A 13,749-nucleotide genomic window follows, 5' to 3' on the forward strand; every position below is an offset into this window, starting at 1 on the left:
GTTGTAGGGTAAAATATACACTGAATTTCTAAGACTTAGTATAAAAAAATGAACGTAGACTATCACATTAACATGTTTATATTGTTTACATATCAAAATTATAATCTTACAGATATCTTAATCTGCATTTTCCCCTAAGGTACTATGGAATTCCATGAGAGATTAAGAGTAAATTTTTAGCTCTGTTATATATATATATATATATATATATATATATCTCCCCAACAAGACAAAGAACATCATTGTGCTTGAGAATTGATGTCACATCACTACCTACCTTGAAGATGAAGCGCCATAAGGCACAGATTAAGGCGTAAACAACCCCAGTAAATCAGAAGGCTGGCTCAGGCCGTATAGAACTCATGCTTCATTATTTTAATTCCAGGTCTTCACTGTCTCAGGAAGTTTCAGAAGCACAACACAGTAATTCAGATATTCTCAATGTCAAAAATGAATTTTCTTGCCCATTTTTTAGAAGTAGACTTAGCTTCTGAATCCATCAGCAAAAAATCTCGCTGAAGGAAACAGCTACAAACATGGGGGAAAGAGTTTGATTTTAACAGCAAAAGAGGAAAGAAATTATTTCTTCTACTATACAGAAAAGCAAATCTTCAAGCCTGCAACTTTGTTAACATGCTGTGTGTTAAGGAGACAAAGATCACGTTCTGATTAGGAAACTCAAATCAAGCATAAATGAAGTTTAAGTTTCTGCTGCTCACCTCATCTGCAAGACCGTGGAGAAAGCAGCATACTGCAGAGCCCTGAGAGGGACACGGTTGCTACGTAAATCCTCCCTTTCTCTGCATGCTCTTCTGGGGCTTTTAAATGCAGCACAGAGCAGGGACTGTAAAAATAGACTTCATGTTTCGGAAGGAGTGAAAGACTTATTGGCTAATGGTGGTAAACTGTGTCTGCTAGAACATCCCGACTGCATGCAAACCCGAAACTCAAAAACTAGCTGCTGTTCCAGAAAACAGCATTCCTTTGAATACTCAGCCTAAAGAAAATGCATGGCCGCATGAGTGGAGGAGTGACCTTGTTCTGTGATATTTTTTTTTTAATCTATTTGGTTGTTATAGGGTCTCACTATGCAGCTGGTAGTAATAGTGGTCCTCCTGTTTTTGGCCTCCCCAGCACTGGGATTCCACGCATGTGCCACTACTCCCAGACTCTGGCAGGCTTAGCTCACCCTGGGGTCTGGGCTAGCACCACATGTGGTGCCGGGGATAGAACCACGGTCTCTGTGCTTGCCTAAGCAGGCACTTTAGTCCGCTGAACTGTCTCATCGGCCCCGTGTGATTCTGGGAAAGCACAGTGGTGTTAGCTGGTCCAGAAAGCTGGCCAACAAATCTGGTTAATTCACACTGATTTCTCCCCAACTGTGAGTCTCAGGTTATTCCTTATTTTTATTTATTTATTTATTTTACCTCTTTTTGTCTTTGTGAGACCCATACAAAAGTAGAAAGGAAAGCCTCATTCTGGATTAGAATGGGCACTGTTGATCGGTGTTCAGAATTGGTCCATGTGGCTAAAATTGAGACACAGTTCATGCTTCCATCACAGTAAATATTTACAGTGGTGACAATGAGGCTTGTAACATTTTGAAAAAAATTTAAAAAAATTTTAAAAAGTAGAAAGGAAATAGTCCATCAACAGAAAGTATGGATTTTTGCAGAAGCCTTGCAAGGCACGAGTTCACTGCTTCTTTCCTTCTTTTCATCAACAGGAACAAGACGGATGCATTGGCAAGCAGGTGAGGCATTTCCTCAGCTTCTCCGGGGCTTCCTGCCTACCATTTCCTGGGTCTTCCCTCAACACTCTGTAGATCTCTCCAGAAATTATTCTCCCTTGGTAACTACTCATCTGCTGATTCACAGGGCCACGCAACCAATATTTATTACACAACTAATGTGTGCAAGACCTGGGCTAGATCAGGGCCATTGAGCATGTGCTTCAGAGAGAGAGAGAGAGAGAGAGAGAGAGAGAGAGAGAGAGAGAATAACATAAAATCTGGGGAGGTAGATATGAATAAAATCCATATTTTATCGTCATAAAATACCGAGTGAGCCAAGTGTTATAATAATGTGGCCTGAAACTAGAATAGCACCCTAGCAGAGGCTGTGTCTCAGATGTCTGCAGGCCCTGTGGGGGCCACATGGTAGCAGTGTTTGTCCTTCTGGGAAGAAGCAATCGTAAGGGAAGGCACAGTAGAGATGTACAGGATGGCTTCAAAGTCAGTGCTCACAGGTCAGAGGCCACAGGATGAGGACGACCAGGCCTCCAGCCACATCCTTGAGTTTTAAGGTGGACAAAGTCTGTCCATCCGGGACATGTGTGTGGAGTATCCAGTAGCCAAGGCTACATCATCTCCTAGCTGATGAAATAGTTTTTGCGTCTCAGTGGGGTTATTTTTGGGGCCCATACGACATTGCACTGACACAATGTTTAAGCAGCTGGAGAACCCAGACAGACATGAGGACAATGTACACCTGCCATGGTCATACGCAATGGCATCCCGGCACACTCAGAGGACAGAAGTTCTTTGTAAGGCCTCTCTTTATAGCTATCAGCAGTATCACCTCCTCAGTCACAGGAGCCATCACAGATGGTTGGACAGGTGACAAAGACACCAGAGGGCAGGGCTTAGTGTTAGTGAGAAAGATGCCTCAAGGGGCCTGAGTTCATTTGTCTCAGCTGTTTACTGGATGTCATCCCTGTGCTGAGCACTGGGCTAGAAGTGGGAATACAATGACCATACATGCCGACCCCGTCCTCAAGTGGCTCTGACCTGCTTTGGCAAACACATTAACCTTCACTTGCATAAATGATGATTTCATCAGGTAAGTGCTACAAGGGAAAGTACAGCATTAGGCAAAGGTAAAAGCTACCAGTCAAGATAGTACAAAGAGTTTTAGTCTGCTTCCTTGGTGCAAGATGCACTTGGATGAAGAGAGACGTTTCTGCAGTCACAGGTAGAGCAGGCCTGGACAGAAGCTGGTTTTGCCCGTTTTGTTGCTGTCACTACTCCAAGTCCAAGTGCGCTGGAAAACCTAGGTTACAAATGTTATCAGTAATGGGTTGTGCGATCCCGTGGGAAACTGACTCGTGAGTTCTGGGAAGGTTTCTTAGAAAAGGAGGGGTTTTTACCTGACTTTGATGTGTGGATAGGGCTTGGCGGGTGGAAGATGGGGGCAGATTGAATTCCAAAATGAGGAAGAAGCAGTAAAAGTAAAGATGCTAAATGTGAAGGGAGTTTATGAACATATCTGATACATAGATATATGTATCACATATAAAACATACATACAAATATCTACATCTCATGACCATGAGGTAGTTATTTCAGTTTTTCTGATGATGAACTTGGAAATTCGAAAGGTGAAACTGGAAGTCTTGCCCAAGGTCATTAAGCTATTAGACAACAGAGCCAAATTTAGCCCAAGTCTAAATCTGTCCTATGTAGCCTTCCTCAAAACAGGTGGCATGCAAGTTCAATAAGCGACTGTTACTGCAGGTATCAATTGCAGTAGGACAAAACTATCATGATGATGTGCCCAAGGGCAGTGGACAGAGTGGGCAGTGACTGGAGATGGGATGGAGGAGCAGCAAGAGATGGCCCTTGAAGCACTGTGAAGCTTTGCTCGCAGGGCCTACTGAGGGGACACAAAACCACCTAACTGCAAAGTCCTAGTCAAGTTCATTATCCCAGGATGAGGGAAAGCAGGAAAACACTGTGGTTGTAGTGTCTCCTGGGATTGGTCCTGAATCAAGAACAATAAAAAGCAGGAATGGATTACATAGATATATTAATGGTAGCTGATCAGCTCTCTGTAGCTGAGGCAGAAGGACTGTGCTGTTTGAGAATCAGGTCTGAAAAACCACAAGCAAGACACTGAAAGCTCTTAGCAGGTTGATGCCCTTCAATGCCAATACAAAGTGGGTGGTGAATCTTATGTGGACACATGAGGGTTTCTAGAAATGAGCTGCAGACAGTGTCAGGCGCTGAGAATGGAGAGCAAGTATCTTATAAATAACGCAGACCCATTGGTTATCCTGTGTGGGCAGTTGGCTGAAGGTGCTTCCAGCACCAACTAAGGAGAGCTGTGCATGCGGGGCAATGTGTGCTTGCTAAGCCTTATTCCGCAATGCTAACTAGACATCAGAAATAGTCCTCCAGAAATTTTAAAATAATCCCTTTTGATTATCGCTCTGATTTTATAATTTTGTTCACATGTTTAATGAAGAGAGAGCGAATCAGCCAGCCATCTCTGTCCTCCTACCTGATACAAACACTGCAAAGAATTTGCTTCCTATGTGGAGAGTTGGGGTGAAGTGAGGTAGGGCAGGGACATGCTTGTTTGGATGAGTCAGATAAATATCCCTTACTTGAAGGTACTTGATGTTTACTTTGCAGAAAAAAAAGTCATCAAAAGCATCTGCCTGGGGATGTGATAGAATCAGCTCTGTACTCTAGGCGGGTCCCAAGAGCAATGTGAAGAAGGATTAAATCATTCATTTGCCTTATTTTGTCAAAACCTACATGCTCACCTTTAATCAGTAAGAGAGTGCTGTTATTATAATGGGTATCTTAGTGCTTTCTACCTAGTAGCTATGAAAGTTAATTTAGTTGAATTTCAGTTGAGTAGAATAGTTCTCAGAAATGTAAGGACAGCCCTCCCAAAACCCGGGTTTCCTCAGGAGTCTATTCCAGGTTCTAGGAAGGGGAAAGACAAGGGATCATTTCAGGGATGGGCAATGTTTGGTGTCAGAGGTGTCACCAAAGAAATCAGCCTTTGGGGCTGGTGAGATGGCTCAGTGGTCTAAAGCACCTACTTGGAACAAGCTTAGCAAAGCACAGGGACCGTGGTTCAATCCCCCAGCACCACATGCCAGCCAGCCCCGCCCCCTGGTGGGCTGAGCTGGCCACACACACACACACACACACACACACATAAATTAAAAAAAAAAAAAAAGAAATCAGCCTTCAACTCTCACTCTGCAAACCTTTCTCCTGTCACTCTGGTGTGTTGGCTTTGGATAGATCAGTGCACACATGTGAAGATTTGCACTTACAAAGAACAGAAATTGACTTTTCCTAGAACTATTTCTGGAGTAAACTTCTAGAAAATACACTTTCCCCTGTACAGAAATCAAGTTGTGATACCATGTGCCTGGATGCGGCTTTCCACTCTTCTGCAGATTACAGTTTTAGCTGGGACTGGGATTTGCTGAGAACTGATGACCTCTGGGCCAGGTTCCTCACAACAGACCTCTCTGGGAAGGCTGGAAATACATTTCATTTGCAGACCACTCCTGGTCTAAATTGTTTGAACGAGTGCTGGCTCCTCTTGTTTCTTACTTTCTGACATCTACTTACTGCATGCCCGTTTTGTCCTTCCTTCATGTGTTGTTTCCATTCATTCACACAATTATTCATACCACAAATACTGGCTGAGGTGTGCTGCTTGTTCAGTACTGCCCTGAGGACAGAGATAGACAAGACGCAGTTCCTGCCATCAGGAACAGTGTAGTTGGGTGGAGGGAGGACAGGATGTGGTGGGCACATGGAAGCGGCTCAGAGCAGCCATTGGGCAAGAGGACCTTGTGCTTGAGCTGGGCCTGAAAGATGAACAGGTGCTCAAAACATCGAGAGAAAGAGGAAGCTGGGTATGCTGGCCTACACCTGAAATCCCACTGCTCTGGGAGGCTGAGGCAGGAGGATGTAAGCTCAAGTGCAGCTTGAGCAATTTAGTGACTTAGTGAAACTCAGACTAAAGAATTAAAAAGTAAGGGATGTTCTAAGCAGAGGTGAGGAGAGGTGCATTCCTCTCCTCAATGTTCTTACCCTTTTTGTCCATATACATACAGAATGCAAATATCAGGGACTTTGAGCTTTGTCTTCTTGTAGCACAAATAATCATTGCACCTGCCAAGACCTTTAAAAAAATGTATGGGCTAGAGGTTCACCACTTGCTTAGCATATTCCAGGCCTAGGTCCAATCCCTGAACCTAGGTATAACCCTCCTCAAATATATATGCCAGAAATGTAATGCTATTTGCATGGTCAATTGCATGCCTGTGCCACCATGTTCTCCACCTTCGTCATGTCCTGTGAACATCATGCATTAACCATTCAAGGTGAGGGAAGGATTGCTGAGGTTTTGGGGGAGATGCAGAGGCTGCAAAGGGAAGGTGGACGTTATTCTTGTAATGCTGACTGGGCATGCACTGTTAGTGAGCCCCAGAATTGATCAGGATGCGAACCCTGAATCTAAGGCTCTTCAAGTTGATGGTAAAGCCAGGAGGCCCTGTAGGGAGCGGCCACGCATTGATTTGCGCATGGGGTTGGGGGAGGCAACTTCGCTATTTTTAAATCCTGTTGAAATCTGGTACCTATGAGTTTTTTTTTTTTTTTTTTCTTAAAGAAATATCAGCTAATGTGCAGGGATAATTATTTTAAATCCTTTTAAAAAACTACTGCGATGCTTTTTGCCATCAGTCTATACTAAAAGATTCATAGCCCATATTGATTTTTCTTCCCCTAAAGATGTCTCAATTTTCAATAAACCAGAGGCCTCCCTCTTCCCACACGACCTCCTTGCCTGCTCTGTTAGCTCTGGCCTCTGGCCACCTTCCCGGGGAGTCCATTTTCCATACGTATATGTCCCCCCCCTTTTTTTTTCTTTAAGGATGATACCTGGTTTGAAATCTTTTATTGCTCAGTTGCTCTGAGAGGCTGTAAGGAAACATTTGGGGCTAAGCAGGCAACCCTCCATATCTCTGTGTGTGGACAGACCTAAGCCCGCTCCAGGATTCATGGATACAGCCCAAGTTTCTGCTAGAACTGTGGAGAGCCGCAGGAGGACTGTGGGGTCTTCTTAGAGCACCCACAAGGAAAGCGCAGAGGCAAGGTTTGTCTTCCACTTAGTTTCGCCTCCTGTTTTGGATCATTCTGTCTCCTGAATTAGTGTTTTTTCCTCACATGTCAGGCTGGAAAGCAATTCCTGATAGGGTATTGTAAAACAAACAACAGACCACAGTAAGAATCACAAAACAACTACCTCAGAAAGTCTCACAAAGTCATTTTCAGTGTGACTTATACATTTCCTCAAGAAATGGCTGTCGAGCCCCCAGGGCGTGCCAGACACAATGCCGGTTAATGGAGATGAAACAACAGAATGCTCAGAATACAGCAAGCTAACATTAGACTAGAGCTACGCATGAGGTTCTGGAAAAGCGGAAAAAAAAAAAGAAAAAGAAAACCAAGCAGAGCTTGTGCCAGGCTGTGTGTGTGCATGACCTCATTTCCTCCCCTCAACAATTGAAGCAGGCAGGCAATATCATCTCCCCCATTGCCCAAGTGCGGAAACGGAGGTTAGGCAAGACCTCATTTACCCCAAGTCACGTGGCCGGTGCATGGCGGCACCTGGACTTGAAGCCTGACCCCTCAGACGCTAGCTAACGGGAGGTGCCAGGTTTTAGCCACGCTGCTTTCCTGAGAGAAGAAGGCAAAAGCGGAACTCAATAAAGAAAGGCAAGAAGAGTGCTGGAGGGAGTGTATTCAAGGGCTGGGAGGCAAGAGAGTCCTCTTGCATTCCAAACACCACCCCGGCCAAGAGTGATCTAATTGAAAGACCAGCGGCCAAACGCAAATCTGGGGAATCCCAAGAGCTTAGAGTACAGAAAGAAAGAGAAGCCCAAGAGGACGTGTGCGGAGAACCAAACCATGATAAAAGGATACTGCTGAAGCCAAAGAATCAGATGGAAGAAATTTAAGAAAATGAAGAAAGGATGCACTGAAGTCCCCAGGGAAGGCAAAGTAGGATTTTAGGAACGGGAATTTCAAGGGCAGGAAGGCACATTTTGGAGCAGAGGTCACTTCTTAAACACTTAAATGAAGATGGACTGCATAGGTGACCTTTGCCAGTGACAAGGATTGAGGATGAGCGGGCTGGCTGATGGATGGAATGACAACCTTTTAGAAATGGACGATGGGGTTATTTAATTTAACCATCTCATTTTCTACAAGAGGAAATGGAGATCTAGAACGCTCAGTAATTTTTCCTGCCACTGCATAGGTAATTAGGGCTAGAGCTGTGGTTAGAATTCAGATCATCAGATTATCTCAGAAGGAAACATTTCAGACGTGCATTCTACACGGGGGACATGAATAGACAATCCATAAAGAAGTGCTAGCGGCCAAGAGCCATAAAAAACGTATTCAGCTTCACTCAGAATCAAAGGATTCTCAATAATACAAGGAAACAAACACATTCGTATTGCTGGGAGAAATCTAAATTGTGCTCATTGTTGTGGAGGGTGTTCTGGGAAGTGGCGATAAAGTACAGTGATTACAAATATGTGTATAGTCAGAAGTGCTCAGGTTTAAACAGGAGGTAGGCCAACCATATCACTATTGGGCATTTTCCTGTCACAAGTTACAGTTTTATCTAAAAAAAAAAAAAATGTGGGTTTAGTAGTTCTTACCTCATCTGCTTGTGGTGAGGATTCAGACTGCATTTATCAAGTAGTTAGCACAGTCCCCAGAACATAGAGTCCAATAAACGACATCAGTGTACTCATGATATACAAGAAATTTTATTTTATTTTATTTATTATTATTATTATTTTTTTTTTTTGGTGGAACCGGGGATTGAACTCAGGCCCTTGCATTTGCCAGAGAAGCGCTTGTTCCACTGAGCCATCTCCCCAGCCCCAAGAAATTTTATAAATACTCACATTCATTGGCCCAGCATTTACACGTCTAGGGATGTATCTTAGAGCAACGATCAGAACTAGGCATAGGGGACTGGGGAGATGGCTCAGGAGAATAAGCACTTGCTTGGCAAGCGCAAGGGCCTGAGTTCAATCCCTGGTTCCACTAAAAAAAAAAAAAAAAAGAACTGGGCATAAAGTTTTGTGCATATGGATATTCATCATAACATTATTTATAATAATGAAAAATTGGAAATACAAATGTCTAAGAGAACAGTGGGTAAACCAATGATGGTTCATCTGGCTGATGGAAAACTGTGCAGCTGTTAAATATTATGTGGCAAAAGAACACTTAATCATCTGAGAGATTATCCATATTAAGTGACACAAGCAGGTTATACAACAATTCTTAAATGTAGTACATTTTTGTAATAAAATATGTGTATACATTCTATACACGTAGAAAATATTAACTGAATAATAACTTGGTGGGAAGGAAGGACTCAGTAACACCTTGTGCTACTTACACCTCTGCATAGGAACCCTGGTCCCCTGAATTGAGGAAGACCCCACTTAGTAGATTGTGTTGTGAGTATAACAAGATTAAAAGAAAAAACGAAAATAAGTTCCTTTTTCTGTTCCTATCAAAACTACATAAATGTTTGAGTTTAACAAGGCATTCACCACCTCTCAGATTTGGAAGGAAATTACATTTTACAGTTTGTAGATTTATCACGACGTGTTGGGATTTCCATGTATAATTTCTACTAATGCTTTTCAGTGCTGTCTACCTTAGACAATCTTCCTCCCTAGTATTTCTTATAGAGAGCTGATTAGCTGATTAATAAACTAACGCAGTAAACTAAACGGGCAAACTTTCTGTGGATAAACACTGAAAAAAATGGTACAATTGATTTGTTTGCTTCTATGATTCCTAATTGTCAATTATAACAGACTTTCTTTTTTCTTTTTGCAGAACTGGGGATTGAACTCAGGCCCTTGCACTTGCCAGGGAAGCGCTTATTCTACTGAGCCATCTCCCCAGTTCTGTAACAGACTTTAAGAAGACTGTATTTTTTTTTTTTTTTTTTTTTTTTGTGGAACCAGGGATTGAACTCAGGCCTTTGTACTTGCCAGGGACATGCTTATTACACTGAGCCATGCCCCTAGAATGCAGCTTTAAAGTCACTTATCTACCCTTTCTAGGAAAATATTTGTGAAAGATCCAGAACACACACACCAAATAGACCCTACAAACAAACAAACAAAAAGGTCCATCATTACTGTTTTTGTACTTTAGCTTGTACCATACTTAAATTATAACATGTTACTAAAAATGTGCTCTTAGGAGAGTCACTAAACCTGTCAACTCCTCTCTGCCCTCATTCGTATACAGGTAGGACTGAATGGTGATTTCTACAATTCTTCCTAATTCTAAAATTATAAAGCAAAGTGTCACAAAACAACATGAATTAAATCTGAAAAATTGGCTTTTTCTGGGGAAGAACTTAAATCTCTTGGAATTACAAAATACCAATATGAATATTTTTTAATGTTAAAGAGACCAATCTGAGTATTACATTAATTCAAATTCTGATGAGCAGAACATCATCCATGAATTAGAACCAAGATATAAATTATTCACATGACAAGCAGTGTAAAAAGATTATTTGAATTTCCTGTTGCATTTTGTGTACCAACATTTATGCAAATGCATTTATACTTGATAGAAACATTATGAAAGAAGCAAAAACTAAACCAGAAAACTTTCTAGTTTCAATGTAGATTTTCACGTAATGCGCATTTGAAAATCACCACAATTCTATGAGTGTAGTTTTGATTATATATTTCTCTTTACAAAGATCAGAAGCTAGTTTTCCCCAAGCAGCACAGTTATTTGAATAAGAGAGCTAGACCTGGATTCCAGGTCTCAAACCCCCAAAGCCAACCCCTTCTGTTGTATCACGTGGTCTCGAGGGCCAGCTAGCTCTTTCAAATGTGAATTTTTAGATACTTTGAGGATGGCTTTTGTACACAGCAAAGATTACATGCAGCAGTTACATTTTTTATAATTAATATTTGATTTACAGAAATTATACACTTAAAAACTTTCACACCTAAAAATCTTCAGCCTTTTAGATCAGAGTTTGGCAAACTGCGGCTTGAAAGCCAGAACTGACTAGCTGCCTATTTGTGTAAACAATGTTTGGTTGAACACTGACACACCTGTTCAGTCACACATTGTCTATGTTGTTTCTGTGTTATTATAACCCAGCTGAATAGTTTCCACAGAGAACACAGGGTCCACTAACTCACTGCATGGTTCTTCACTGAAAACGTCTGCTGGTCCATGTTAGATTGACCTCATTGATCTTCTTATTCTATATGTGAAGTTAGCAAATGATTTTTTAATACATTTTTAAAAATCTTATTTATTTTTTACTTGGCACAGGGTCTCACTATGCAGCTCAGACTCATAGTGATTTTCCTGTCTCAACCAGTACTGGGATTACAGGTGTGCACCACCACACCTGGTTTTGGTGGCCAGCACAGCATGTGATACTGGGGATCAAACTTGGGTCCTTAGGCTCTTAGACAGCTGAGCTATCTCCCAAGCCCCTAAAGTTAGCAAATTCTGCTAATTACCAAAAGAGGTTTTATAAAATCAGTGAAAGTTTCTTTCAACATTTTAAACTATATTTATATATTTAATATTAGATTCCTTTTCATGTAGCTCCAGCATATATCTTAACCAACAAAAACCTTTCCAAGTCTTTATGTTATTCTTATAAATCTAATAAACCATATTGAATTCCATAACTATATATATATGTAATTTGTAACTATGCTGAATCCTCTAATTATATGTATAATTTCTAGCTATAACTATAACTTTATAACTATGTTGAGTTTTAAATTCTCTTAAGTGCTTCACTACCTCATACAAATATAGAAAGATTTCAAAGCAGAAATCACAAGCCCAATTTGTAATTTTTATTTAGAATAATAAAACTGGGTTGTTTAATCAAGATGTCAAATTCTCTTAAACAAAAATTAACAAGTATGAACAGATAGAATCTTTCTTGACATAAACCTGAGTATTGTGGGCTGTTTTCCTATGCTTAAATGTAAATGGCCTCACGCTTTGGGTTTAGGTTGATTTAGAGGCTGGTGGACACAGCAGACGTGTGTCTTATTAGGCCACGTGTGGTATTAAATGATTTGCTAGTAGTTAAGGTCACTTTTGTTCACTAGACTTCCCATAGATCTTCCTCAATCGCAGAAAGAACAACGGGAGCTAAGGCCACTTGATTCTCTGGGCAGCCTCCTAGAACTGCCGTAGCCAGAGACGAAAGTTGCAAAAGCCTCCAGCAACCCTAGAGCTAAGAGGCCTTGGGAATGATGGTTTCACATCACCAGGCAAAGAAGTCCAGCACTCTGAGCAGTTTGTTTGGAGCAGACACTGCCATGAACGGGAAGAAGAGGAAGAGGCTACAATACCAATGGCAAGTCATGACTAAAGAGCAAATATGAGGACTGTGGCACAGTAGCTACTCATATTTTTCCTCTCTCTATTGCCTTGTTATTCTTTTCTCCTTCTCCCTACTGTTCTACAAAGGGATTTGGGTCACCATGAGCTCTCCTTCAGCTCACAGGTTGTAGGGCATCAAGAGTGGGTTGGAACTAGGTTAAAGAGAAACATAAACATCACCCAGACATGGATATTGAGAAGTGCAGGTCTCTCTTTGTGGTGCCAGCAATGTGTTTGAGTGTTAGCAAGGACCTGTGTATTTACGGAAGCTCAATTTAGGTAACAATGTCTATGAAAGTTTAACAGCCAAAGGTGGAATATTGGGGCCAGGGAGATGGCTCAGTAGAATAAGCACTTGACTGGCAAGTGCAAGGGTCTGAGTTCAATCCCTAGTTCTGGAGAAAACAAACAAACAAAAAAAACCCCACAAAAAACAAAACAAAGGTGGAGTATGTAGTGGATTGGTGCTCAGTAGCTGTTATGGCTTGGGTCTAGTTGTCTCCCCAAAGCCTCATGCAGTCACTGGGGCAGGCCTCTAGTGTTTGTGATTAATTCATGACCCAATTCTGGGATTATGAGTGCGGATGCTATACTCATCTTGGGGCAGATAGCCTGAAAACAATATAAGAAAGAGAGAGGCTTGCTAGCTGCTGCAGCTACTCCTCCCTTTTTCTCTTGCTGATTTGCTATTTTCTGTCGCCATGAACTGCGGCCTTCTGTCATGTGCCACCCTGCCTTGGAGCCAGTGGAGTATGGATGGAAACCTCCAGTAACTGTGAGCTACATATTGCCTTGCCTTACTTAATTTTGGGTGTCAGGTATTTTGTCCCAGCAATGAGAGAAGCCATTCCAAGCTTCTTCTAGTATATCTTTCTCTTTCAGAGAGGTAGAACACTACATGCTCATTTTTCTCAGGTGTCCCCGAAGCAAAGCTCTAAATGTAATTTAAGTCCTCATGATGCACTTGATTGGTTCCAAATTCACTTCTACTGCTTCTGCTGTTTCTACTGTCAAGCTTGATCAAGGAGTCATTGGACGTGTCCTCAACAGGATTAACAGAAGGTGCAATGTGTGGCCACCACGTACCCTTGGAGGGGTCAGAGGAGGGCATGAACCCCGCACTTTGAGGATATGAATTTCAGGAAGTAGAGACATGCTGGTGGCTTCCTAATGGAGGCAGATCTCTGATCACAGTGGAGGCAGTGTGGCTCCTAAACCAGAAGCTGCACTGACAGCTGCATAGCTTGGAGGAGGCTTTCTGGTTGCCCCAAAGGTGTGAGTTGATGTGGTGACCCCGTTCTAAGGATTGGTTTGGACAGTGATTCCTGAGGCTCAGCCCAGTGTTTCCACAGCCTTAAAAACAAGCAGCAGTGCCATTTATCACCCTAAAGTAGAAATTTCTTTCTACTGAAATCCCAAGAGTAGATTCTGACCTCTGCCAGGAAAGACTGAGTTTTTCAAAAAGGTATCTCCACCCAGGTCTTCAGTCTTGTGAATTCATT

General features: G+C 42.0%; 1 non-coding gene across 1 annotated transcript; it reads left to right on the forward strand.

Moving 5' to 3' along the window:
• Positions 1 to 1,469: 1,469 nt before the first annotated feature.
• LOC111817804 lies at positions 1,470 to 1,602 on the forward strand. Its single transcript, XR_002821918.1, has one exon. It is a non-coding gene; the product is annotated as a small nucleolar RNA SNORA1 (small nucleolar RNA).
• The last annotated feature ends 12,147 nt before the right edge of the window (positions 1,603 to 13,749 follow it).

This window comes from Octodon degus, unplaced genomic scaffold (genome assembly GCF_000260255.1).
Source record: "Octodon degus isolate 3935 unplaced genomic scaffold, OctDeg1.0 scaffold00070, whole genome shotgun sequence".
NCBI classification, from domain to species: Eukaryota; Metazoa; Chordata; class Mammalia; order Rodentia; family Octodontidae; genus Octodon; species Octodon degus.